At 64.0% G+C, this 24,516-nt stretch overlaps 1 protein-coding gene across 4 annotated transcripts in view; it reads right to left on the reverse strand.

The window, feature by feature from the left end:
• Positions 1-24,516, reverse strand: part of HOXB3 (homeobox B3) — an 87,242-nt gene that overhangs the window by 43,121 nt on the left and 19,605 nt on the right. For 2 of the 4 annotated variants that reach the window (XM_048517044.1, XM_048517045.1), the window contains exon 2: positions 1,460-1,727. The exons of 1 other annotated variant lie outside the window; for it this stretch is intronic. The gene's annotated coding sequence lies outside the window, so the exon portion shown is untranslated. Of the gene's footprint in view, positions 1-1,459; positions 1,728-3,848; positions 4,214-24,516 lie in introns of those variants that run through there. One more of the 4 variants, XM_048517046.1, reaches the window with a different exon arrangement.

The following is a 24,516-nucleotide window of genomic DNA, read 5'->3' on the forward strand; positions in this document are numbered from 1 at the left end:
TGGGAGATGCTGCATAAAAGGCGGGGCGGGGGGGGGGAGGATGAGAAGGCCTTGAAGGTTCGATTTCATACCCTCCTCCTCTTCCGGAAAACCTGGAAAACCTGGGTTCCGAGCCATAGCTTCCCAGAGCAAACCTTAATACCACATATGATCTCCTTCCAAGAGGAGGAAAAGTCATCAGAGATCCCAAGAGAAGAGGAACAAGGACTTTTGCTCATCAGAACCGTGATGCCAACACAGTACCCCTAGTGCTTTATGACACAGGAAATGGCGCTCACAAAAAAAAAACATGAACCGGAAACCCGAAGTGACCACGCCATGTGACCCCATTCTTCAAACAAACAAATAAATAAAAAAGAACCACTCACTTGCACTATCTTTTGCAGAAGGTCCCATGGTCTGAGGCTGTAGCAGGAGAACCTCCTGCAGTATTGTAGCCCCTACGCTAGCAGTATCCAACAACAACAACAACAACAACAACACAGGATATTTCCCAAGACAAGTCAGCTCAAGCGACACAACCATTCGCAAACAAAAGGAAGCGGGGGATCCTGGAGGGGTCCCGTAGAGAGGTCTACAGGGACGGGTGATCCCGCCCGCCTGTCTTCTTCTCCAGGTTGCTTTCCAGAGTTTGCTTTGGGCCGCCCTCGTTTCTGTGTGAGCAGCTCTGCACAGCACAATGTCCAGTCCTGCAAAGGTCAAGGGGTTTTGCGGGGTCATCCTGGAGCTGCCATCCTAGGCTAATCGCTTATAAAACGTGTCCCTTGCGTGAACTCTGGCGCTGGCTCGGCAAACCAGGCCAGGCTCAGAGGATAGCCCCGTTCCTGGTTCCATCACAAGACTGCCCTGCCCAACTGGAAGCGACTGGGCACAGCCTCGGCTCCGGAGCCCCACCGAAATCCAGAGCCACAAGTCTGTCCGAAATTGGCACGCTGCCCTTTTAAAGAATCGGCTCTCGGCAAGATTGCAGCCGCCTGAAGACCAAGTTACCGGACATCCTAATACCTAAGGCTCTAGCTTCTCCCCCACCCCCGCCACCCCCCACACACCCATGCAGAAATAAAAACACAGCAGTTTTCTGAACAAATGCCAGAGACCCATAGCCTCGCTTCTCCCAACCCACATGATCAAAAGGGAAGAGAAACCTTCTTTGCAAACCTCTACAAGACAACACTTTTGAAAGCCTAGATTACAACTCCTTTTAAAACACCTTCCCCCATTTGCATCTTTCTTTTCTTTCTCTCTTTTCTTTCTTTCTTTGTTTCCACCGTGAAAATAGTTAGCAGCCTTCTCAGCTTCTGAAGAAATGCAAATCATAGACAACACACCTTACTTTCAAGTAAACCCCTTACAGAGAATCCAGCTGCAGTTTAAGAGAATACATGTAAGGTGGCCCCATTCTCATCTGATTCTGAAATATAAAATGTCAAAAGGGTGCCTTTGAAAAAAAATGACTTACCTTTTAAGCTTCTCGGGAGACATTTCCAGTTGCTCAAAGATGTTGCTCGTGGCTGGCAAAAAGTCTTCCATTTTTTTTAAAAAAATTAAAAGTCTGTAACTTTGTGTGCATGTGTGTTTGAATGAACATATATATATATATATATATATAATATATAATGAATGGATATATATATATATATTCATTCATTCCCCTTGAAGATCTCTTGAAAGACTATAGGCTCCTGGGTTCTCTTTTTTTTTCCCAACAGAAGGTCTGCGGAGGTTTGCTGTTGAATAACAATAGGAAAAGGATAAGTATTTGAAGAAAAGAAATGATTAATGATTTGTTTCTGTATAATTCTCACATTTTTCTCAGCTTCTGTCTGCTTTACAATGCTTGTGAACTTTTAGGGCCTATAGAAACCTCCGCGCAACAATCTATTCACGTTCTCCAGCTTTGATTTGGTTCTATAGAAACCACACTATTACCAGCATATGCTTTGAAAAGTTTTGCTTGGGAGAGTAGGCCTGCATTTGTGGGCTTGAGAGAGAGGGAGTGAAGGGGGCCATGTTTTCCTTTTACACTGAAAAACATCTTCTAGGCCCACTAAACTCCATGGAAATGCAGTCTTTGCCAGTTAGGTTACATTGAAAATGTACAAATTCTTTCCATATTTAAGCAGTCCCCTTTTTCATGTTTACCCTCAAGAGATACGGTGCCACAACCCCCTTACCAATCTCAAGGCCTCACGGTTAAGCATCTGACAATAATAATAGTAACAGACGGCCATAACAAGACAATAAGACTCTGAGATGATAGCGAATTGCACATGGCTTGCACAGGTACGATTCTGAAGGTGTCTTTAAATACCAGAGGAAAATCCAAAAAAGACATGTTTTTTACTCAGGGCATCCTGTGACCAAGAGAGTACAAACTTTCACCCTATCCTATTTTGGCGGTGCTTTACTTTTGAGCAGGGAGGATCTTAGCCTTGTGGTTGAAACCCATTTGCTCCATCAGTCAAATTAAAGAGAATGTATAGGGCTGCTTTTGGATTGGTGCTGGTGAGTATGACCCACAAGCTATTTGGTCCAGAGTAGTCTCAGAGCCATTAGAACATTAAAGCTGGTTGTGAAGGGGCAGGGGTTTGATTATTTCATCTTCTGCATTTTGGAACTTTATCTAGCTACATATACATTTCTCCTTATTAACAAAATCTCCCACTTCCTAGTAGTAAAGTTATATTTGGCTACCAGGCATGAGCTTTATTGGAATGTAAGTTTTCACAGTACAATAAAGCAGTAAAGTAATTCACAGGATGAATAAGGGTTGGAAGTCGGTTTTTGCCTAGAATGCCTCAACATTTTAACTTTCACATGGAAATTAACTTTCTCGGCACTTCCAAGAAATTCAGATGGAAACGTCACCTTCAGAAACCCTATTGAAATGAATGGGGACGCTCGGTGAGGCTTTCTGGAAATGAATTTCTGGCTGACCTATGAGCACAAGTTGGGACTATTAATAGAAGGGAGGAGATTTTCTTAAAAGAGGGAAATATGGTTTGCATTGTGTTCTCTCTCTCTCTCTCTCTCTCTCTCTCTCTCTCTCTCTCTCTCTCTCTCTCTCTCTCTCTCTCTCTCTCTCTCTCTATATATATATATATATATATATATATATATATATATATATATATATATATATATATATATATATATATATATATATATATATATATATATACATATATATATATATATATATATATATACACACACACACTCTCTATTTATATATATATTTATATATAAACTTGGAACTTAGAACTGGAATGCTATTTCTTCCTAAACAGGATTTTCGATACTTTGTAAGGGAAAGAAAATGAAAATTAATACAAGAGCCGTGGAGCACAAAAGGAGTCATTTGTCTTCTTGATTATCTATTTGCTTGTCAGAGTTTGAGCTATTGCCATGGCTGGCTCCTTTGTAATATAAAAATACACAGGGAAAAACCCCCTGCAAACACCAAGAAACATCTGTGCAAAAATTATGGTCATTAAAAGTACATTCCCATGCCTTAAAGAAGTGAAACTTTGGCACTCCCAAGTAGGAAAAAAAAGGCAGGAATGGACAGATGTCTTCCCCCCTCCCAAAAAAAAAACATGTTGGTGCTTTATAGTCTGGATACCAGGTAGAAATTCAACCATGAAGCTACTAGTTTGTGTTGGAACCACTTGGAAGGCGAAATGTAACCACATTATTGCATGTTTAGAGGAAATAAATCACCCCTTATAAGGCTTAGCTGTAGTTAAAGAGGATATACCCTATGGTCAAACATCTTTTGTTTCCATTAGGAAAGGGGAGGCTAGGAAATTGACAACAATAAACAAAAAAGTCTGGTTGAAACTAACTGTCAGAACAAAGGAATTGTGTTGCCGCTTCCACAGGTATGCTGAAAAACACAGAGAGCCATATTGACCATGATTTTTTATTATTCTTTCGTTTTTGTTTCCACCATGGTTTGCTATGTACATGTTCTTATGGAGACCACACAGAACAACAAGAGGTAAATATTTGGAACTGCGGGAGGGGGGCTTTTCCCCCTCCCCAAAGTTGTCTGGAATTTCACCATTCTGGAATGTCATGTATGGAGGGTGGGGAGACAGAAAGGAGAGGGAGAGGTAAAGAGAGAAAGAGATGGGGAGAGAGAGAGAGAAGGAGAGGACGAGAGAAGGAGAGGACGAGAGAAAGAGAGGTAAAGAGAGAGGTAAAGAGAGAAAGAGATGGGAGAGAGAGAGAGAGAGAGAGAGAAAGAAAGAAAGAAAGAAAGAAAGAAAGAAAGAAAGAAAGAAAGAAAGAAAGAAAGAAAGAAAGAAAGAAAGAAAGAAAGAAAGAAAGAAAGAAAGAAAGAAAGAAAGAAAGAGCCCATTGGCAGATTCCCAAGGGGATCCCGGGAGAATCCATCTTTATGCACATATTTGGTTCAAAGAGTGTGGCTGAGCATCCTTATTTACAAAGGACCTCCCCCCCAACCCCCACCCCTCACGCTAATGGCCTAGAACCCAGATGGCTTTATGTTATAATCAACTTTATAGGCCCAAGAGTGCATCTCTTCTCCGCTTTCCAGGTCTTGCAGGTTAGGATATTAACAGGAAGAGGGTTGGGTGTGTTTTTTTTAATGCATTGGGTTGGGGGCGGAAGCAGATTGCCCCTCCCGGGTTTTCCCCCAAGCGGCGTCCCTCCTTTCAGAACATTACAATATTTACTATCCAATAAAACCCTTGGAGGGCTGGGAGAATTTTATTTCTCCTTCCCACTCCCTCTGCCATCTACAGCTGTGTTAAACAGATGCCAACACCTTTTCTCTAGCCTTGGGGAACCGTCTGGCTTCAGAGTGGGTTTTGGTGGCTGGATGGGGGAGGAAGGAAAGGAAGGAGGGGGGGTCGAGAGACAGAGAGAGGGTCCAGTTCTTCCTAGGTGAAAGCGGGCCTCATTTGTTAAGGACGAGTCCGCCTGTCGAGGTAATGGCTGGCATAAGGTCCTTCGTTTGTACGCGAGAGTAAACATGACAAATGGCCCCGAGTTTGGCTTGATTAAGAGTGAAAAAGGGATCCATCTTCGCCAATTCTGTACACACACACCCTCCCACCATCTATAGAACAGAGCAGCTATCCTCAAGTTCAACCCTGCTTTCCGGACAAATTAAACCCTGCTTCTCTCCCTCTCTCTCTCCCCTCCCCCCTCCCCCCATTCTTACCCTCTTTTGTTTTCTTTTCCTTTCATATAAATAGTGTTCCCACCCGCTCACTCGACCCCCCTCCTTCACCCCCCCCCCCCCCCCCCCCCCCCCCCCCCCCCCTTCCCCCACTCCCGCAGCCGCCCCCCCCGCCTCCCTCCCCCCCTCCGCCCCCGTCCACCCCTCCCCCCCCCCCGACCCCCCCCCCCGCCCCCCCCCCCCCCCAAGCGCCCCCACCCCCCCCCCCCCCCCCCCCCCCCCCCCCCCCCCCCCCCCCACCCCCCCCCCCCCCCACCCCCCCCCCCCCCCACCCCCCCCCCCCCCCACCCCCCCCCCCCCCCACCCCCCCCCCCCCCCACCCCCCCCCCCCCCCACCCCCCCCCCCCCCCACCCCCCCCCCCCCCCACCCCCCCCCCCCCCCACCCCCCCCCCCCCCCACCCCCCCCCCCCCCCACCCCCCCCCCCCCCCACCCCCCCCCCCCCCCACCCCCCCCCCCCCCCACCCCCCCCCCCCCCCACCCCCCCCCCCCCCCACCCCCCCCCCCCCCCACCCCCCCCCCCCCCCACCCCCCCCCCCCCCCACCCCCCCCCCCCCCCACCCCCCCCCCCCCCCACCCCCCCCCCCCCCCACCCCCCCCCCCCCCCACCCCCCCCCCCCCCCACCCCCCCCCCCCCCCACCCCCCCCCCCCCCCACCCCCCCCCCCCCCCACCCCCCCCCCCCCCCACCCCCCCCCCCCCCCACCCCCCCCCCCCCCCACCCCCCCCCCCCCCCACCCCCCCCCCCCCCCACCCCCCCCCCCCCCCACCCCCCCCCCCCCCCACCCCCCCCCCCCCCCACCCCCCCCCCCCCCCACCCCCCCCCCCCCCCACCCCCCCCCCCCCCCACCCCCCCCCCCCCCCACCCCCCCCCCCCCCCACCCCCCCCCCCCCCCACCCCCCCCCCCCCCCACCCCCCCCCCCCCCCACCCCCCCCCCCCCCCACCCCCCCCCCCCCCCACCCCCCCCCCCCCCCACCCCCCCCCCCCCCCACCCCCCCCCCCCCCCACCCCCCCCCCCCCCCACCCCCCCCCCCCCCCACCCCCCCCCCCCCCCACCCCCCCCCCCCCCCACCCCCCCCCCCCCCCACCCCCCCCCCCCCCCACCCCCCCCCCCCCCCACCCCCCCCCCCCCCCACCCCCCCCCCCCCCCACCCCCCCCCCCCCCCACCCCCCCCCCCCCCCACCCCCCCCCCCCCCCACCCCCCCCCCCCCCCACCCCCCCCCCCCCCCACCCCCCCCCCCCCCCACCCCCCCCCCCCCCCACCCCCCCCCCCCCCCACCCCCCCCCCCCCCCACCCCCCCCCCCCCCCACCCCCCCCCCCCCCCACCCCCCCCCCCCCCCACCCCCCCCCCCCCCCACCCCCCCCCCCCCCCACCCCCCCCCCCCCCCACCCCCCCCCCCCCCCACCCCCCCCCCCCCCCACCCCCCCCCCCCCCCACCCCCCCCCCCCCCCACCCCCCCCCCCCCCCACCCCCCCCCCCCCCCACCCCCCCCCCCCCCCACCCCCCCCCCCCCCCACCCCCCCCCCCCCCCACCCCCCCCCCCCCCCACCCCCCCCCCCCCCCACCCCCCCCCCCCCCCACCCCCCCCCCCCCCCACCCCCCCCCCCCCCCACCCCCCCCCCCCCCCACCCCCCCCCCCCCCCACCCCCCCCCCCCCCCACCCCCCCCCCCCCCCACCCCCCCCCCCCCCCACCCCCCCCCCCCCCCACCCCCCCCCCCCCCCACCCCCCCCCCCCCCCACCCCCCCCCCCCCCCACCCCCCCCCCCCCCCACCCCCCCCCCCCCCCACCCCCCCCCCCCCCCACCCCCCCCCCCCCCCACCCCCCCCCCCCCCCACCCCCCCCCCCCCCCACCCCCCCCCCCCCCCACCCCCCCCCCCCCCCACCCCCCCCCCCCCCCACCCCCCCCCCCCCCCACCCCCCCCCCCCCCCACCCCCCCCCCCCCCCACCCCCCCCCCCCCCCACCCCCCCCCCCCCCCACCCCCCCCCCCCCCCACCCCCCCCCCCCCCCACCCCCCCCCCCCCCCACCCCCCCCCCCCCCCACCCCCCCCCCCCCCCACCCCCCCCCCCCCCCACCCCCCCCCCCCCCCACCCCCCCCCCCCCCCACCCCCCCCCCCCCCCACCCCCCCCCCCCCCCACCCCCCCCCCCCCCCACCCCCCCCCCCCCCCACCCCCCCCCCCCCCCACCCCCCCCCCCCCCCACCCCCCCCCCCCCCCACCCCCCCCCCCCCCCACCCCCCCCCCCCCCCACCCCCCCCCCCCCCCACCCCCCCCCCCCCCCACCCCCCCCCCCCCCCACCCCCCCCCCCCCCCACCCCCCCCCCCCCCCACCCCCCCCCCCCCCCACCCCCCCCCCCCCCCACCCCCCCCCCCCCCCACCCCCCCCCCCCCCCACCCCCCCCCCCCCCCACCCCCCCCCCCCCCCACCCCCCCCCCCCCCCACCCCCCCCCCCCCCCACCCCCCCCCCCCCCCACCCCCCCCCCCCCCCACCCCCCCCCCCCCCCACCCCCCCCCCCCCCCACCCCCCCCCCCCCCCACCCCCCCCCCCCCCCACCCCCCCCCCCCCCCACCCCCCCCCCCCCCCACCCCCCCCCCCCCCCACCCCCCCCCCCCCCCACCCCCCCCCCCCCCCACCCCCCCCCCCCCCCACCCCCCCCCCCCCCCACCCCCCCCCCCCCCCACCCCCCCCCCCCCCCACCCCCCCCCCCCCCCACCCCCCCCCCCCCCCACCCCCCCCCCCCCCCACCCCCCCCCCCCCCCACCCCCCCCCCCCCCCACCCCCCCCCCCCCCCACCCCCCCCCCCCCCCACCCCCCCCCCCCCCCACCCCCCCCCCCCCCCACCCCCCCCCCCCCCCACCCCCCCCCCCCCCCACCCCCCCCCCCCCCCACCCCCCCCCCCCCCCACCCCCCCCCCCCCCCACCCCCCCCCCCCCCCACCCCCCCCCCCCCCCACCCCCCCCCCCCCCCACCCCCCCCCCCCCCCACCCCCCCCCCCCCCCACCCCCCCCCCCCCCCACCCCCCCCCCCCCCCACCCCCCCCCCCCCCCACCCCCCCCCCCCCCCACCCCCCCCCCCCCCCACCCCCCCCCCCCCCCACCCCCCCCCCCCCCCACCCCCCCCCCCCCCCACCCCCCCCCCCCCCCACCCCCCCCCCCCCCCACCCCCCCCCCCCCCCACCCCCCCCCCCCCCCACCCCCCCCCCCCCCCACCCCCCCCCCCCCCCACCCCCCCCCCCCCCCACCCCCCCCCCCCCCCACCCCCCCCCCCCCCCACCCCCCCCCCCCCCCACCCCCCCCCCCCCCCACCCCCCCCCCCCCCCACCCCCCCCCCCCCCCACCCCCCCCCCCCCCCACCCCCCCCCCCCCCCACCCCCCCCCCCCCCCACCCCCCCCCCCCCCCACCCCCCCCCCCCCCCACCCCCCCCCCCCCCCACCCCCCCCCCCCCCCACCCCCCCCCCCCCCCACCCCCCCCCCCCCCCACCCCCCCCCCCCCCCACCCCCCCCCCCCCCCACCCCCCCCCCCCCCCACCCCCCCCCCCCCCCACCCCCCCCCCCCCCCACCCCCCCCCCCCCCCACCCCCCCCCCCCCCCACCCCCCCCCCCCCCCACCCCCCCCCCCCCCCACCCCCCCCCCCCCCCACCCCCCCCCCCCCCCACCCCCCCCCCCCCCCACCCCCCCCCCCCCCCACCCCCCCCCCCCCCCACCCCCCCCCCCCCCCACCCCCCCCCCCCCCCACCCCCCCCCCCCCCCACCCCCCCCCCCCCCCACCCCCCCCCCCCCCCACCCCCCCCCCCCCCCACCCCCCCCCCCCCCCACCCCCCCCCCCCCCCACCCCCCCCCCCCCCCACCCCCCCCCCCCCCCACCCCCCCCCCCCCCCACCCCCCCCCCCCCCCACCCCCCCCCCCCCCCACCCCCCCCCCCCCCCACCCCCCCCCCCCCCCACCCCCCCCCCCCCCCACCCCCCCCCCCCCCCACCCCCCCCCCCCCCCACCCCCCCCCCCCCCCACCCCCCCCCCCCCCCACCCCCCCCCCCCCCCACCCCCCCCCCCCCCCACCCCCCCCCCCCCCCACCCCCCCCCCCCCCCACCCCCCCCCCCCCCCACCCCCCCCCCCCCCCACCCCCCCCCCCCCCCACCCCCCCCCCCCCCCACCCCCCCCCCCCCCCACCCCCCCCCCCCCCCACCCCCCCCCCCCCCCACCCCCCCCCCCCCCCACCCCCCCCCCCCCCCACCCCCCCCCCCCCCCACCCCCCCCCCCCCCCACCCCCCCCCCCCCCCACCCCCCCCCCCCCCCACCCCCCCCCCCCCCCACCCCCCCCCCCCCCCACCCCCCCCCCCCCCCACCCCCCCCCCCCCCCACCCCCCCCCCCCCCCACCCCCCCCCCCCCCCACCCCCCCCCCCCCCCACCCCCCCCCCCCCCCACCCCCCCCCCCCCCCACCCCCCCCCCCCCCCACCCCCCCCCCCCCCCACCCCCCCCCCCCCCCACCCCCCCCCCCCCCCACCCCCCCCCCCCCCCACCCCCCCCCCCCCCCACCCCCCCCCCCCCCCACCCCCCCCCCCCCCCACCCCCCCCCCCCCCCACCCCCCCCCCCCCCCACCCCCCCCCCCCCCCACCCCCCCCCCCCCCCACCCCCCCCCCCCCCCACCCCCCCCCCCCCCCACCCCCCCCCCCCCCCACCCCCCCCCCCCCCCACCCCCCCCCCCCCCCACCCCCCCCCCCCCCCACCCCCCCCCCCCCCCACCCCCCCCCCCCCCCACCCCCCCCCCCCCCCACCCCCCCCCCCCCCCACCCCCCCCCCCCCCCACCCCCCCCCCCCCCCACCCCCCCCCCCCCCCACCCCCCCCCCCCCCCACCCCCCCCCCCCCCCACCCCCCCCCCCCCCCACCCCCCCCCCCCCCCACCCCCCCCCCCCCCCACCCCCCCCCCCCCCCACCCCCCCCCCCCCCCACCCCCCCCCCCCCCCACCCCCCCCCCCCCCCACCCCCCCCCCCCCCCACCCCCCCCCCCCCCCACCCCCCCCCCCCCCCACCCCCCCCCCCCCCCACCCCCCCCCCCCCCCACCCCCCCCCCCCCCCACCCCCCCCCCCCCCCACCCCCCCCCCCCCCCACCCCCCCCCCCCCCCACCCCCCCCCCCCCCCACCCCCCCCCCCCCCCACCCCCCCCCCCCCCCACCCCCCCCCCCCCCCACCCCCCCCCCCCCCCACCCCCCCCCCCCCCCACCCCCCCCCCCCCCCACCCCCCCCCCCCCCCACCCCCCCCCCCCCCCACCCCCCCCCCCCCCCACCCCCCCCCCCCCCCACCCCCCCCCCCCCCCACCCCCCCCCCCCCCCACCCCCCCCCCCCCCCACCCCCCCCCCCCCCCACCCCCCCCCCCCCCCACCCCCCCCCCCCCCCACCCCCCCCCCCCCCCACCCCCCCCCCCCCCCACCCCCCCCCCCCCCCACCCCCCCCCCCCCCCACCCCCCCCCCCCCCCACCCCCCCCCCCCCCCACCCCCCCCCCCCCCCACCCCCCCCCCCCCCCACCCCCCCCCCCCCCCACCCCCCCCCCCCCCCACCCCCCCCCCCCCCCACCCCCCCCCCCCCCCACCCCCCCCCCCCCCCACCCCCCCCCCCCCCCACCCCCCCCCCCCCCCACCCCCCCCCCCCCCCACCCCCCCCCCCCCCCACCCCCCCCCCCCCCCACCCCCCCCCCCCCCCACCCCCCCCCCCCCCCACCCCCCCCCCCCCCCACCCCCCCCCCCCCCCACCCCCCCCCCCCCCCACCCCCCCCCCCCCCCACCCCCCCCCCCCCCCACCCCCCCCCCCCCCCACCCCCCCCCCCCCCCACCCCCCCCCCCCCCCACCCCCCCCCCCCCCCACCCCCCCCCCCCCCCACCCCCCCCCCCCCCCACCCCCCCCCCCCCCCACCCCCCCCCCCCCCCACCCCCCCCCCCCCCCACCCCCCCCCCCCCCCACCCCCCCCCCCCCCCACCCCCCCCCCCCCCCACCCCCCCCCCCCCCCACCCCCCCCCCCCCCCACCCCCCCCCCCCCCCACCCCCCCCCCCCCCCACCCCCCCCCCCCCCCACCCCCCCCCCCCCCCACCCCCCCCCCCCCCCACCCCCCCCCCCCCCCACCCCCCCCCCCCCCCACCCCCCCCCCCCCCCACCCCCCCCCCCCCCCACCCCCCCCCCCCCCCACCCCCCCCCCCCCCCACCCCCCCCCCCCCCCACCCCCCCCCCCCCCCACCCCCCCCCCCCCCCACCCCCCCCCCCCCCCACCCCCCCCCCCCCCCACCCCCCCCCCCCCCCACCCCCCCCCCCCCCCACCCCCCCCCCCCCCCACCCCCCCCCCCCCCCACCCCCCCCCCCCCCCACCCCCCCCCCCCCCCACCCCCCCCCCCCCCCACCCCCCCCCCCCCCCACCCCCCCCCCCCCCCACCCCCCCCCCCCCCCACCCCCCCCCCCCCCCACCCCCCCCCCCCCCCACCCCCCCCCCCCCCCACCCCCCCCCCCCCCCACCCCCCCCCCCCCCCACCCCCCCCCCCCCCCACCCCCCCCCCCCCCCACCCCCCCCCCCCCCCACCCCCCCCCCCCCCCACCCCCCCCCCCCCCCACCCCCCCCCCCCCCCACCCCCCCCCCCCCCCACCCCCCCCCCCCCCCACCCCCCCCCCCCCCCACCCCCCCCCCCCCCCACCCCCCCCCCCCCCCACCCCCCCCCCCCCCCACCCCCCCCCCCCCCCACCCCCCCCCCCCCCCACCCCCCCCCCCCCCCACCCCCCCCCCCCCCCACCCCCCCCCCCCCCCACCCCCCCCCCCCCCCACCCCCCCCCCCCCCCACCCCCCCCCCCCCCCACCCCCCCCCCCCCCCACCCCCCCCCCCCCCCACCCCCCCCCCCCCCCACCCCCCCCCCCCCCCACCCCCCCCCCCCCCCACCCCCCCCCCCCCCCACCCCCCCCCCCCCCCACCCCCCCCCCCCCCCACCCCCCCCCCCCCCCACCCCCCCCCCCCCCCACCCCCCCCCCCCCCCACCCCCCCCCCCCCCCACCCCCCCCCCCCCCCACCCCCCCCCCCCCCCACCCCCCCCCCCCCCCACCCCCCCCCCCCCCCACCCCCCCCCCCCCCCACCCCCCCCCCCCCCCACCCCCCCCCCCCCCCACCCCCCCCCCCCCCCACCCCCCCCCCCCCCCACCCCCCCCCCCCCCCACCCCCCCCCCCCCCCACCCCCCCCCCCCCCCACCCCCCCCCCCCCCCACCCCCCCCCCCCCCCACCCCCCCCCCCCCCCACCCCCCCCCCCCCCCACCCCCCCCCCCCCCCACCCCCCCCCCCCCCCACCCCCCCCCCCCCCCACCCCCCCCCCCCCCCACCCCCCCCCCCCCCCACCCCCCCCCCCCCCCACCCCCCCCCCCCCCCACCCCCCCCCCCCCCCACCCCCCCCCCCCCCCACCCCCCCCCCCCCCCACCCCCCCCCCCCCCCACCCCCCCCCCCCCCCACCCCCCCCCCCCCCCACCCCCCCCCCCCCCCACCCCCCCCCCCCCCCACCCCCCCCCCCCCCCACCCCCCCCCCCCCCCACCCCCCCCCCCCCCCACCCCCCCCCCCCCCCACCCCCCCCCCCCCCCACCCCCCCCCCCCCCCACCCCCCCCCCCCCCCACCCCCCCCCCCCCCCACCCCCCCCCCCCCCCACCCCCCCCCCCCCCCACCCCCCCCCCCCCCCACCCCCCCCCCCCCCCACCCCCCCCCCCCCCCACCCCCCCCCCCCCCCACCCCCCCCCCCCCCCACCCCCCCCCCCCCCCACCCCCCCCCCCCCCCACCCCCCCCCCCCCCCACCCCCCCCCCCCCCCACCCCCCCCCCCCCCCACCCCCCCCCCCCCCCACCCCCCCCCCCCCCCACCCCCCCCCCCCCCCACCCCCCCCCCCCCCCACCCCCCCCCCCCCCCACCCCCCCCCCCCCCCACCCCCCCCCCCCCCCACCCCCCCCCCCCCCCACCCCCCCCCCCCCCCACCCCCCCCCCCCCCCACCCCCCCCCCCCCCCACCCCCCCCCCCCCCCACCCCCCCCCCCCCCCACCCCCCCCCCCCCCCACCCCCCCCCCCCCCCACCCCCCCCCCCCCCCACCCCCCCCCCCCCCCACCCCCCCCCCCCCCCACCCCCCCCCCCCCCCACCCCCCCCCCCCCCCACCCCCCCCCCCCCCCACCCCCCCCCCCCCCCACCCCCCCCCCCCCCCACCCCCCCCCCCCCCCACCCCCCCCCCCCCCCACCCCCCCCCCCCCCCACCCCCCCCCCCCCCCACCCCCCCCCCCCCCCACCCCCCCCCCCCCCCACCCCCCCCCCCCCCCACCCCCCCCCCCCCCCACCCCCCCCCCCCCCCACCCCCCCCCCCCCCCACCCCCCCCCCCCCCCACCCCCCCCCCCCCCCACCCCCCCCCCCCCCCACCCCCCCCCCCCCCCACCCCCCCCCCCCCCCACCCCCCCCCCCCCCCACCCCCCCCCCCCCCCACCCCCCCCCCCCCCCACCCCCCCCCCCCCCCACCCCCCCCCCCCCCCACCCCCCCCCCCCCCCACCCCCCCCCCCCCCCACCCCCCCCCCCCCCCACCCCCCCCCCCCCCCACCCCCCCCCCCCCCCACCCCCCCCCCCCCCCACCCCCCCCCCCCCCCACCCCCCCCCCCCCCCACCCCCCCCCCCCCCCACCCCCCCCCCCCCCCACCCCCCCCCCCCCCCACCCCCCCCCCCCCCCACCCCCCCCCCCCCCCACCCCCCCCCCCCCCCACCCCCCCCCCCCCCCACCCCCCCCCCCCCCCACCCCCCCCCCCCCCCACCCCCCCCCCCCCCCACCCCCCCCCCCCCCCACCCCCCCCCCCCCCCACCCCCCCCCCCCCCCACCCCCCCCCCCCCCCACCCCCCCCCCCCCCCACCCCCCCCCCCCCCCACCCCCCCCCCCCCCCACCCCCCCCCCCCCCCACCCCCCCCCCCCCCCACCCCCCCCCCCCCCCACCCCCCCCCCCCCCCACCCCCCCCCCCCCCCACCCCCCCCCCCCCCCACCCCCCCCCCCCCCCACCCCCCCCCCCCCCCACCCCCCCCCCCCCCCACCCCCCCCCCCCCCCACCCCCCCCCCCCCCCACCCCCCCCCCCCCCCACCCCCCCCCCCCCCCACCCCCCCCCCCCCCCACCCCCCCCCCCCCCCACCCCCCCCCCCCCCCACCCCCCCCCCCCCCCACCCCCCCCCCCCCCCACCCCCCCCCCCCCCCACCCCCCCCCCCCCCCACCCCCCCCCCCCCCCACCCCCCCCCCCCCCCACCCCCCCCCCCCCCCACCCCCCCCCCCCCCCACCCCCCCCCCCCCCCACCCCCCCCCCCCCCCACCCCCCCCCCCCCCCACCCCCCCCCCCCCCCACCCCCCCCCCCCCCCACCCCCCCCCCCCCCCACCCCCCCCCCCCCCCACCCCCCCCCCCCCCCACCCCCCCCCCCCCCCACCCCCCCCCCCCCCCACCCCCCCCCCCCCCCACCCCCCCCCCCCCCCACCCCCCCCCCCCCCCACCCCCCCCCCCCCCCACCCCCCCCCCCCCCCACCCCCCCCCCCCCCCACCCCCCCCCCCCCCCACCCCCCCCCCCCCCCACCCCCCCCCCCCCCCACCCCCCCCCCCCCCCACCCCCCCCCCCCCCCACCCCCCCCCCCCCCCACCCCCCCCCCCCCCCACCCCCCCCCCCCCCCACCCCCCCCCCCCCCCACCCCCCCCCCCCCCCACCCCCCCCCCCCCCCACCCCCCCCCCCCCCCACCCCCCCCCCCCCCCACCCCCCCCCCCCCCCACCCCCCCCCCCCCCCACCCCCCCCCCCCCCCACCCCCCCCCCCCCCCACCCCCCCCCCCCCCCACCCCCCCCCCCCCCCACCCCCCCCCCCCCCCACCCCCCCCCCCCCCCACCCCCCCCCCCCCCCACCCCCCCCCCCCCCCACCCCCCCCCCCCCCCACCCCCCCCCCCCCCCACCCCCCCCCCCCCCCACCCCCCCCCCCCCCCACCCCCCCCCCCCCCCACCCCCAGGTAGAAGGGAATGCGATTCTTTGGTTTGTCTATTTCTTTTGTTTTACTTGTAAAAACTCAACTTTTAAAAAAGAAAATCACAAAATGACATTGGCTGCTTCAATCCTATCAGAATCCTGTCTCTTAATTTCTAATCAAGGAATTATTTTCCCATTGATTGTAATCCCATTTCGTTCATCCTCCCCCAGTCTGCAGCAAGAGGTGTGATAAGAAAGATTTTCCCCCTACATAAATCCAGGAAATGTTCATGGCAAAGGGGGGGGGGGAGAACTGGTTACTTATACCTATTCCTTCATAGATCCCCCACCCCTTTATAACAAGCATTTTTGAACAGGTCCCTCAACCAATCAAATATTCAATTGTTCTGTCATGTAACTGAGTAATTTATCGGTAAGTCAATTACTTTTAAATAAAAAAAAAATCTCTCTATGGGCACCTTTCCAAGAATTTTAAAGGAAATGCCGGTTATAAAACAAAGAAAAGCCACCATTTAAGAAGTTATATTTCAAACATTTCCTTCATCCGATTTAGAGACAGGGGAAAATCTGTCTCAGGTGACACCTTACACCCAGTCCAAAACGAATTGAAAGGTAAAGGAGCTCAAGATCCATCAGTACAGTGGGCGATCTAAATTTGCAAAACCGATCAATATTGCTTTCAATACCCAGCAGGTTTTTTGGGATGCAGAGCCCACCACAATCATTTGTCCTCTAGAAAGAAAGAAGCAAAACCCCTTGAAGAAGTCTGGTTATACATTTAGAAGACAAGGTCATTATTAATATTTAATGCAAAATAAAAATTAGGCACAGGGACGAGATTCAGGTCTGAAAGGGGAAATATTATTCTGCCACTAAAGCTGTAGGGAACAATCGACCAACTGACGTCCTTCGAATATTCATAGATAGTGTTAATTCAGTGCAAACTCTTGAAGTGTGGGGGGACACGAGCAGGTTACAGAGAGTGAATGTTTCCTACAGTCGGGCTTGCCCAGAAAAATATCTGCTCATTTTAGAGGCATGTTTAAAGTTTCAGAGGGGTGTCTTTATACCACGATTTTTATTCACCCAACATGACAATTATTTGTACTTGCAGTAGTATGTATGCATCTATACATATCTGCGTCACATATATTGATGTAATATAGTATACACTATTTGATGATAGTAGTAGTAGTAGTAACAATAATAATGAAAATAAATAGCATCCCCTGCCTGCGTCCTGTTCGACCTGGGATGGCTTCACTGAGCTGGCATAGTTATATCACAAGCCCTGAATGGCACCACTCAGTCCGGGCCTGGCCCCCTTCCCTTCCCTTCCCCACCCCGCCTCCTCCCGCCCCTTCCCGGCAGATCTGCCCTTCACAAGGCTGCCAATGGCGCCTCGACTTCCCTAACTCTTACCTCTCTCATCTGTGGCCGGCCAACAAGGACGGGCTTCCCCCTCTCTCCTCCCCCACCTCGCAGCCACCCCGCCACCCCCGCCTCCTGTCCTCTTTAGCGCTGACATCCAGTCCGTCAGGCAGCGACGCAAGGCCGGTTTTCGCACAGGCTAAACTTTTGACCCTCGCCTTTTTGACCCTGGAATCTATAATGGCCATCCAATCCGCCCAAGACAATGTTCACCTCCCCAGACTGCAGAACCTGCGCAGAGCTAGCTAGCTGTCTTCCTTCCTTCCTTTCTTTCCTTCCTTCCTTCTAGCTTTCCTTTCCATTTTTCTTTCTTTCCTTTCATTTCCATCTTTCTTTCTTTTCTTCCTTCCTTCCCATTTATCTCTCCAGCTTTCTGTCTTTCTGTCTTTTCTTTTCCATCTTTCTTTCTTTCTTTCTTTCTTTCTTTCTTTCTTTCTTTCTTTCTTTCTTTCTCTCTCTCTCTCTCTCTCTCCCTTCCTTCCTTCCTTCCTTCCTTCCTTCCTTCCTTCCTTCCTTCCTTCCTTCCTTCCTTCCTTCCTTCCTTCCTTCCTTCCTTCCTTCCTTCCTTCCTTCCTTCCTTCCTTCCTTCCTTCCTTCCTTCCTTCCTTCCTTCCCATTTATCTATCCAGCTTTCTTTCTTTCTTTCTTTCTTTCTTTCTTTCTTTCTTTCTTTCTTTCTTTCTTTCTTTCTTTCTTTCTTTCTTTCCATCTATCTCTTCAGTAGGATCTCTTACTGCTATAGCTGCCTTAATCTTGTGTGTTCCCCCCCATTTCCGTCCTGGGGGGGGATAGACGAGGGTGCCCCCCTCCAATGCAGGGCGGTTCTCTGGCGGTCACCAGGGGAAACTTGGCGGGGTTTGGAGGACGGTGTCAGAAACCCTGCCAGAACGCCTGGAAAGAGCCGCCGGTTGGCTGCAGTGCATGGGTCTGAAGCGAGCTCTGCTGGTTATACTGAGTTGGTACAAGCGTGGAAATTATACCGTTTTCCCCATCTTACTCCCCCCTCCCCCCATTATGTGCTGTACATTTCATTTTGCAGGATATTTTCCATTTGTGCTTCTCCTGTAAAACGGTTCCTCTGAAACAAACAAACAAACAAAAGCATAAATGCTGCGGACACCTTGCTTTGGCGAAAAATAAAATAAAAATAAAACAAATTCCAGATGAGGCTGGGTTGGTTTGGACCAGCAGGAAATACACCAAAAGGCGCCAGCCGTGTTTACGCAGGAGTAAAATTCCACTGCGTTCGTTGGGCTTCGCTTGCTTGGGTGAAAGTCCAAGAGAATCCACCAGCAAAGAGACATAGGACTGAGTTGCTCATGAGTTACCATCCACTTCCAGAGAAGACTGGTGTTAGTCTGCTTTACCTTCCTATGACAAATGAGAAGAGGAAGGAAAGAAGGACACACGGATCTTGTAGAAGGGAGGAAGTATTTTGGACGGGCCAAGGTGGTTTGTGAACCGTCTGGAATTGAGGGTTTTTGGTCCCTGCTCCTCCCTTCAGGCCAAATGGGAAAATGTTTGGTCATCCGCTGAAGGAAGATTATACCCCACACTGAAGCTGGCTCGCTCGGAACACGCAGGTTAGCCTCACGCCCCAGGACCCCAACCTCTGCACTTATTTTTATTCAGGGAGAAGTTGCCACACGAATAAACCCATTGCATTATCCCCTGCCATCCTTATCCGACAGATGCAGTCATTGGAGATCCCAGAAGATCAGGGAATCTTTTTTGCTGCCTGCCCAACTCTCTCGACCACCTTCTCTTCCCAGGAAGGTAGCCATTTAAGAGACCTTCTTACACAACACGCCAGGAAAGGGAACTGGAAGCAGGGATGGAGGAGGAAGAGGAAGGAGAAGCAGAAATAGGAACCAGCTGATGTGAGAAATTAACACCCGGTTTACAGCACATTTCCCCGGATCTAAAGCCCTCCTGATTTCAAAGGAAGGGTGTTGATAACACACTTGGGAAAACTCGTGTTTTCCCTTTCATCTTGAGACAAAAAGCACGCACGATAAAGCAAACCAGCAAGCAATGCTCTGGGCTGATAGCTTTTCACATTCCCCAGTCCAAAATATGATCGACAGCGCCTTTAAGGCACTTTTCGTTTCATTTTGCTCCACAGACCGCCAGGCCAGCTAAATAGAATCGCCATTTCCCACGTGCAAAATATTCTTCCTCTTCCCGGGGTCGTCGCCATTGTTCCCATTTTACAGAGTGGGGGGGGGGGCGGGGGGGAGGGAGCGAGCTCGTTTGACAGCCATGTGCAAGCTCAGATCCTGACCAAAATTCAGCGCTCCTTGGACTCTCCCGTTTTATTATTTTTAAAGAAAACTGCTGAACAAACCAACGTGTTAAAGAACCGGGCAAATCGAAAGAGGAGGGTCTTTTTTTAAAAAAAAACTCAGCAAAAATGAATGTTGACCTCCGAATTTGACGCTACCCCCTTGCTTGAGGAAGAGTTCCCCCCCCCCGTTGCATTTGGATTTGGGGGTGGGGGTGGGGAGAAGCCCTTCTTCTCCTGTATAGATGCGGCTTTTTACCTCTCCCGTCTGCTGACCTGGGGATGATCCCGAGCGCCTATGAATTATTGATGAGCTATAAGGACCGCTCCCCCCCTTTTCAGTATGCAAACCCCATTACACTGTTAAAATGGCGATTTAATCGCTCCGAATAGCTTCGCCTTGCTTCTTTCGAGCCCCCCACCCCGCCTCCTCGACGCGCAACTCATTTCAGCCCCCTTTTCATTTAATGTTCTTAATTAAAATCCTTTCACAGATTTTAATTCCTCTCCCTTTTTGGGGGGCGGGCGGCTGGGTTCTTGCACAGAGAGAAAGAGAGAGAAAGAGGGCGAGGGGGGAAAAAAACCGGCAGAAAGACCTCCGCACCTAAATGAGCCTTTGACAAGGAAACCAAACATTTAAAAAAGAATAAATGGAAGGAGCGCTGTATTTAAATCCAATCACAGCAATCAGAGGGAAAGTGTTTTTAATTAGGGTTACATTTTTATATTTAAAATTGCGGGGGGGGGGAGTTGGAACTTCTTGGGCCATGACATTTACCTGGTTGGCAAAGGCATTATAATAAAGATTTGTGCTCTTGTGCTATAATGTTTTATATTGTCTGCAAGAGGATTTGGCTATTTTGCACAGTAAAATCCAGCTGCAAAGTGCACTGAAGGTGCATTGAAAGTGCATTATTCTCCCTGAGCAGGAAGGACCCAAGTGGGGGGGGGGGGGATATAGGACACCTAACAGCCCAAGTTAAACGCATTTAAATCCTGTTGATTTTAGTGGGTGAGTCAAGTGCCTGCATAAATCTCTCCCAAGAATCAATGAGACTTTAAAAGTGTTTAACTTGGGTGGGATCGTGTCCTTATTTGTTTAGACTTGCACTTGTTCCACGGCTCCAGACGTAGCCCAATTTAATCAATGTAATCCGAATGAAAGCATGATAGAATCCACAGGCCTAGCAGTAGTACTTCTGCTGTCTGGTTTGTCGCTTTGACACAGGTAGAAGTAAAAAAACCACACATTTTTGAAGATGACCATCTTATGGTTTACTAGGCTCTCTTTTCCATGCTCTCACCAACCCTGGATTTATCTTTTGCACATGCACCAGAGTCTCCTTAGCAAAAAAGAGGTCAGTCTACCTGTTCTGTCAGATTTGGACTTCAGAAGGCTCTGTTGGAAGTCCCTCCCATATCTCTACCATCAACTTTAGCACAGGTCAGGAAGTCACGTGTTTGTTCAACAGCAGACAACTTCAGCTACCTTTTGCTCTTTGAACACACTTGCAACACAACCTATAATGCCGGCCTTCAAGGTCCAGATTTGGACGGAAGGTTCATTCCACCCTCTCAGGAAAGACCTCCTCCTCAAGCTACATTTTCAAACTGTGCCATGCAAAAACAAAGTAAAAAAATAAATCCTACAGGCTATCTCCAAGAATATAGATGTAAAAAAACCCCTCACAATGTCAATATATCCTGCATAAATCCTACAGGCTATATCCAAGAATATAGATTTTTAAAAACCCTCATAATGCCAATATATCCTGCATAAATCCTACAGGCTATCTCCAAGAATATAGTTTTAAAAACCCTCGCAGTTTAAAAAACCCAATATATTATCTCAAACCTAAAACCTGTATGTCTACCTGCCTATCTTTCTGTCTGGCTTTGGTATCTCAAGAAACAAACTTAGGAAAGCTCATAAATGCTGTTAGTCTTTAGGACACCCTTGAAATCCTCAAACCCTCTAACTGAGGTCTAATTTTTGCAAACCCATTACAATGGTTTCAAAGTCAGCCCCGTCAGGCAATTGAGTACCAACTAGTCACTCATCAAATAATCACATTTTAAAAAAAATAAACAGTTGTAGCACACCAACAGATCTGCTTCTATATCTATAACGAAGGAAATAATATTCACGCATGGGGAGAAGATGGATATCAGGATGCGTGTGTGCGCGCGAGTATGTGTGTGTTGGTGTGTGTGAAAGGGGCATTCGTACAATGGTTTATACACACCCATGCGCTTGCAATGAATAGACCGGTCTGGTTATCAGGAGGACAAGTGAGTTCAAGGGGAGTTTATCCATTGACTTCAAAGAACATTGGATATGACCTTTTGTGGTCAAAAAGTCAACTATTGTCGCCTGACTACTTAAGAGAGGTGTATATTGGCTGGTCTGGAGCAGATTGTCTCCCCCCCCCCCCTCCCAACACCTCCCACTCCCAATTTGTGAAGATAGACTGGAAAGATTAATTGGAGGAGTTTGAGATATCATGCATATACCAGCCCTTTTTAGTTTTTGGCTGGTCTCTGTCTGGGGTGGGGAAGAAATGTGTGATGATGTGTGTTTGTGTGCACAATTTAATTACTTATAATTAAAAGACAGCCGCCATTATGGATTGCAATTATTATGCTAAAAGCAGGGTACCTAGAAACTCTATCCCATATGGTGAATGTAACCTATTTTACCGAAAACCTTGGATTTTCGAAGGGTAGGACTTGTGATCACCTTTTAGATTTTAATGGGACACCCCACCCCAACCTACAAGAAACAGGAGTTCTTCCATTTTCTGATGCCATGAAAAGGGAATTATAGGCTAAAGAGCCCTTCATAAGAAAGGAGGGTAAGCATTTTGAATCCCTCAGTGAGGAAGAAGCATTCAAACCTGCTGTACAAAGGAACAAGTGGAGTCTATGGGCACTTTTGGGCATGCAGAATAATGCACTTTCAATGCACTTTTGCAATTGTTTGCAAGTGGATTTTGCTATTTTGCACAGTATAATCCAGCTGCAAAGTGCACTAAAAGTGGATTGAAAGTGCATTATTCTGCATGTGCGAAAGTGCCCTTACAGATCAAAGAACAAGGTCCAGTATATGAGATCAGTGTTTCTGTTTCCTGTTTACACTGTATACAACCAGAATTCAGGAGGGGCTGTAATAAGGACAAGAGAAAGGAAAGGAATGTTCTGTAGGAATCTTTATCCATGTTTCCCGAATGGCATTTTACTCTTCCGTTAAGGTTTCTTTTGCAGCAAAAGATAAGAAAGGGGGATCTCCATCCTACCCCCCTCCCCAGCTGAGGAATCCAGGCCCACCATCCAGGTCACGTACAGTAATTTTCCCAAGGGATTGTGAAGAAATCTTTTTAAGGATAAGAACAGGGCTGTTATAAGAAAGGAAACACAATCCTACAGAAAGCAGATGCTATTTTGACTCCTGTTTCTTGATTGCCCTAAAAAAATCCTTGTGGTCAGGCTTGGGGTAAGAAGAGCTAACCAGTTTCGGACACCTCATTGTCCCACAAAGAAGTCACTGGCCACATCTCTGTGTAGCTACGATCTCTCCTTGCTGCCTTGGAAGCAAGAAAATGGAAGAACTCCCCTACAGGGAGAAATGGCATGGGACGGAATGGAACCAACTCAACAAAAGGGTTATCCGCACTTTAATGAAACGCTTGGTTTGGGGTATAAGATGAGGCTTAGATATACGGTAGGTATCATCCTGACAAGGAACCTGATAGGGAAATATGTCAATACTAGTCTGCAAGCAACAGCGTAGGCAGGTGAATTGATATCCCTAACCGGACAGAAAAATGACAAACACATTGGTGGAGAGATTCAAAGAAAGGAATGGGGAGAGGTGGGCAACAGGGGGCTATGGGGTGGGTAGACTGGACCGGATAATGAAGAATTCTCTTTCTCCTTGCAAATCACAGCTCTCTCCTTCTCATGCCTCCGCGCATGTAATCCCAACTTTTCCCCAATATTTGGGTGTCTTTCAATTATTCTAATTATTGTGTATTAATTGGGGCTGGGGGTATCATATGTACAGTTATGCTCTTTTGGAGGCAGGGAACCCATCTGACCAGCACAGCAGCATTTCGCAGAGAGATGCCACCACACGATGATGGGCACATGGCCTGCCAATGGGAAACCCAGCAAATAGAACACGTGTGTCGTTCTGCAGAGATCTGAGTTGAAAAGTAACCTGCAGTGTGGTTGGCCCCGATATTTCCTTCCAGTTTGAGGGTCCAATTCAGTCAGAGTTCAGCTTCTACCAACATAATGGTAGATCCCTGATGCCCCATCTACTTTGGAAAAAAAAATCTGTAATGCTCTCTAAATTAATGTGAAGGAAGAACTTTTATGTTGATTTGAAGGAAGTGTTTTAAATAGGAGGCGGGGCTGGTCTCCTCCATTTTATCCTCCCAACAGCCCTGTGGGGTAGGCAAGGCTGAGAGCATGTGAGCGGCCCAGGGTTCCCCAGTGAGTTTCCATGCCAGAGTGAGGATTCGAACCTGGGTCCATCACTAATCCCTATGCCAACACTAACCCATAAAGGGACAGTTATTCATGATGAAGCATTAAAGTCCTTCCCCATTCAAACCACCACTATTACAAGCTCCAGTTAGGGATCACAAGGAAAAGTGTATTAACGCTCCAGTCTATATTACCAAGTAGGGTCTGAATTAAATAGGAAGGCGGGAAGAAAGGAACAGCAACTGCAGAAACAAAGTACCATTTATGCTTTCTGCAGCAGACATGTGTCTCCCAAATGTGAATCCCTCCTGAAATTCCTAGTTTAAAGACGGAAGGGGAGGAGGGGAGATTAAAGCTTCAGAATGAGACACCCTCTCCACCCCCTACACACACACACCCAGTCCAACCTCACCAAGTTTCAATGCATTACAAAGTTCTCCCGAGTAAGCATCTCCGAAATGAGATATAGCTCTTCGGTAGCCCCCATCCATTCCTATGGAGCTGATCTAGGGCATTTTCTGTTGGCCAAGAGCAGCCAGGCTTTGGTTTCTGGAGTGTCTTTTCTCATCATGTTGTTAGGGCACCTTCCGCCAGTGTTCACTGGTAGGCATGTTCAGCACATAATTCTACATTTCAAAGTAGACAATGAGTCTAACCCACCCACTCATTTTTGATGGTGCAGCCCCTTGAAAATCCGTTTTTGAAAGCCCAGTCAACTTGCAGAAATGGAAGGACTGGCAGAGCCTGTGATTTACTAGGTCTTTCTTTCCCAGTGATTGGGATCCTAACAAGAATTTGTAGGGATGGGGGCAGGGTGAATCCACTAGCACTTTCCCTGAAATCAGCACGCATAGGATTTCACAGTATTGGCATTGGGTCGCTTGTAATCTGATGAAAATGCCTATCTGGCTTTATGCATTATCTGAGATTTGTACATTTCCTTACTTGTGAATGCAAGCAAGTTCCCACTAAACCCATTTGGGGGGGGGGGAGAAAGAAAGAAAGAAAGAAAGAAAGAAAGAAAGAAAGAAAGAAAGAAAGAAAGAAAGAAAGAAAGAAAGAAAGAAAGAAAGAAAGAAAGA

The sequence above is a fragment of the Sphaerodactylus townsendi genome, linkage group LG15 (genome assembly GCF_021028975.2).
Source record: "Sphaerodactylus townsendi isolate TG3544 linkage group LG15, MPM_Stown_v2.3, whole genome shotgun sequence".
Classification (NCBI taxonomy): Eukaryota; Metazoa; Chordata; class Lepidosauria; order Squamata; family Sphaerodactylidae; genus Sphaerodactylus; species Sphaerodactylus townsendi.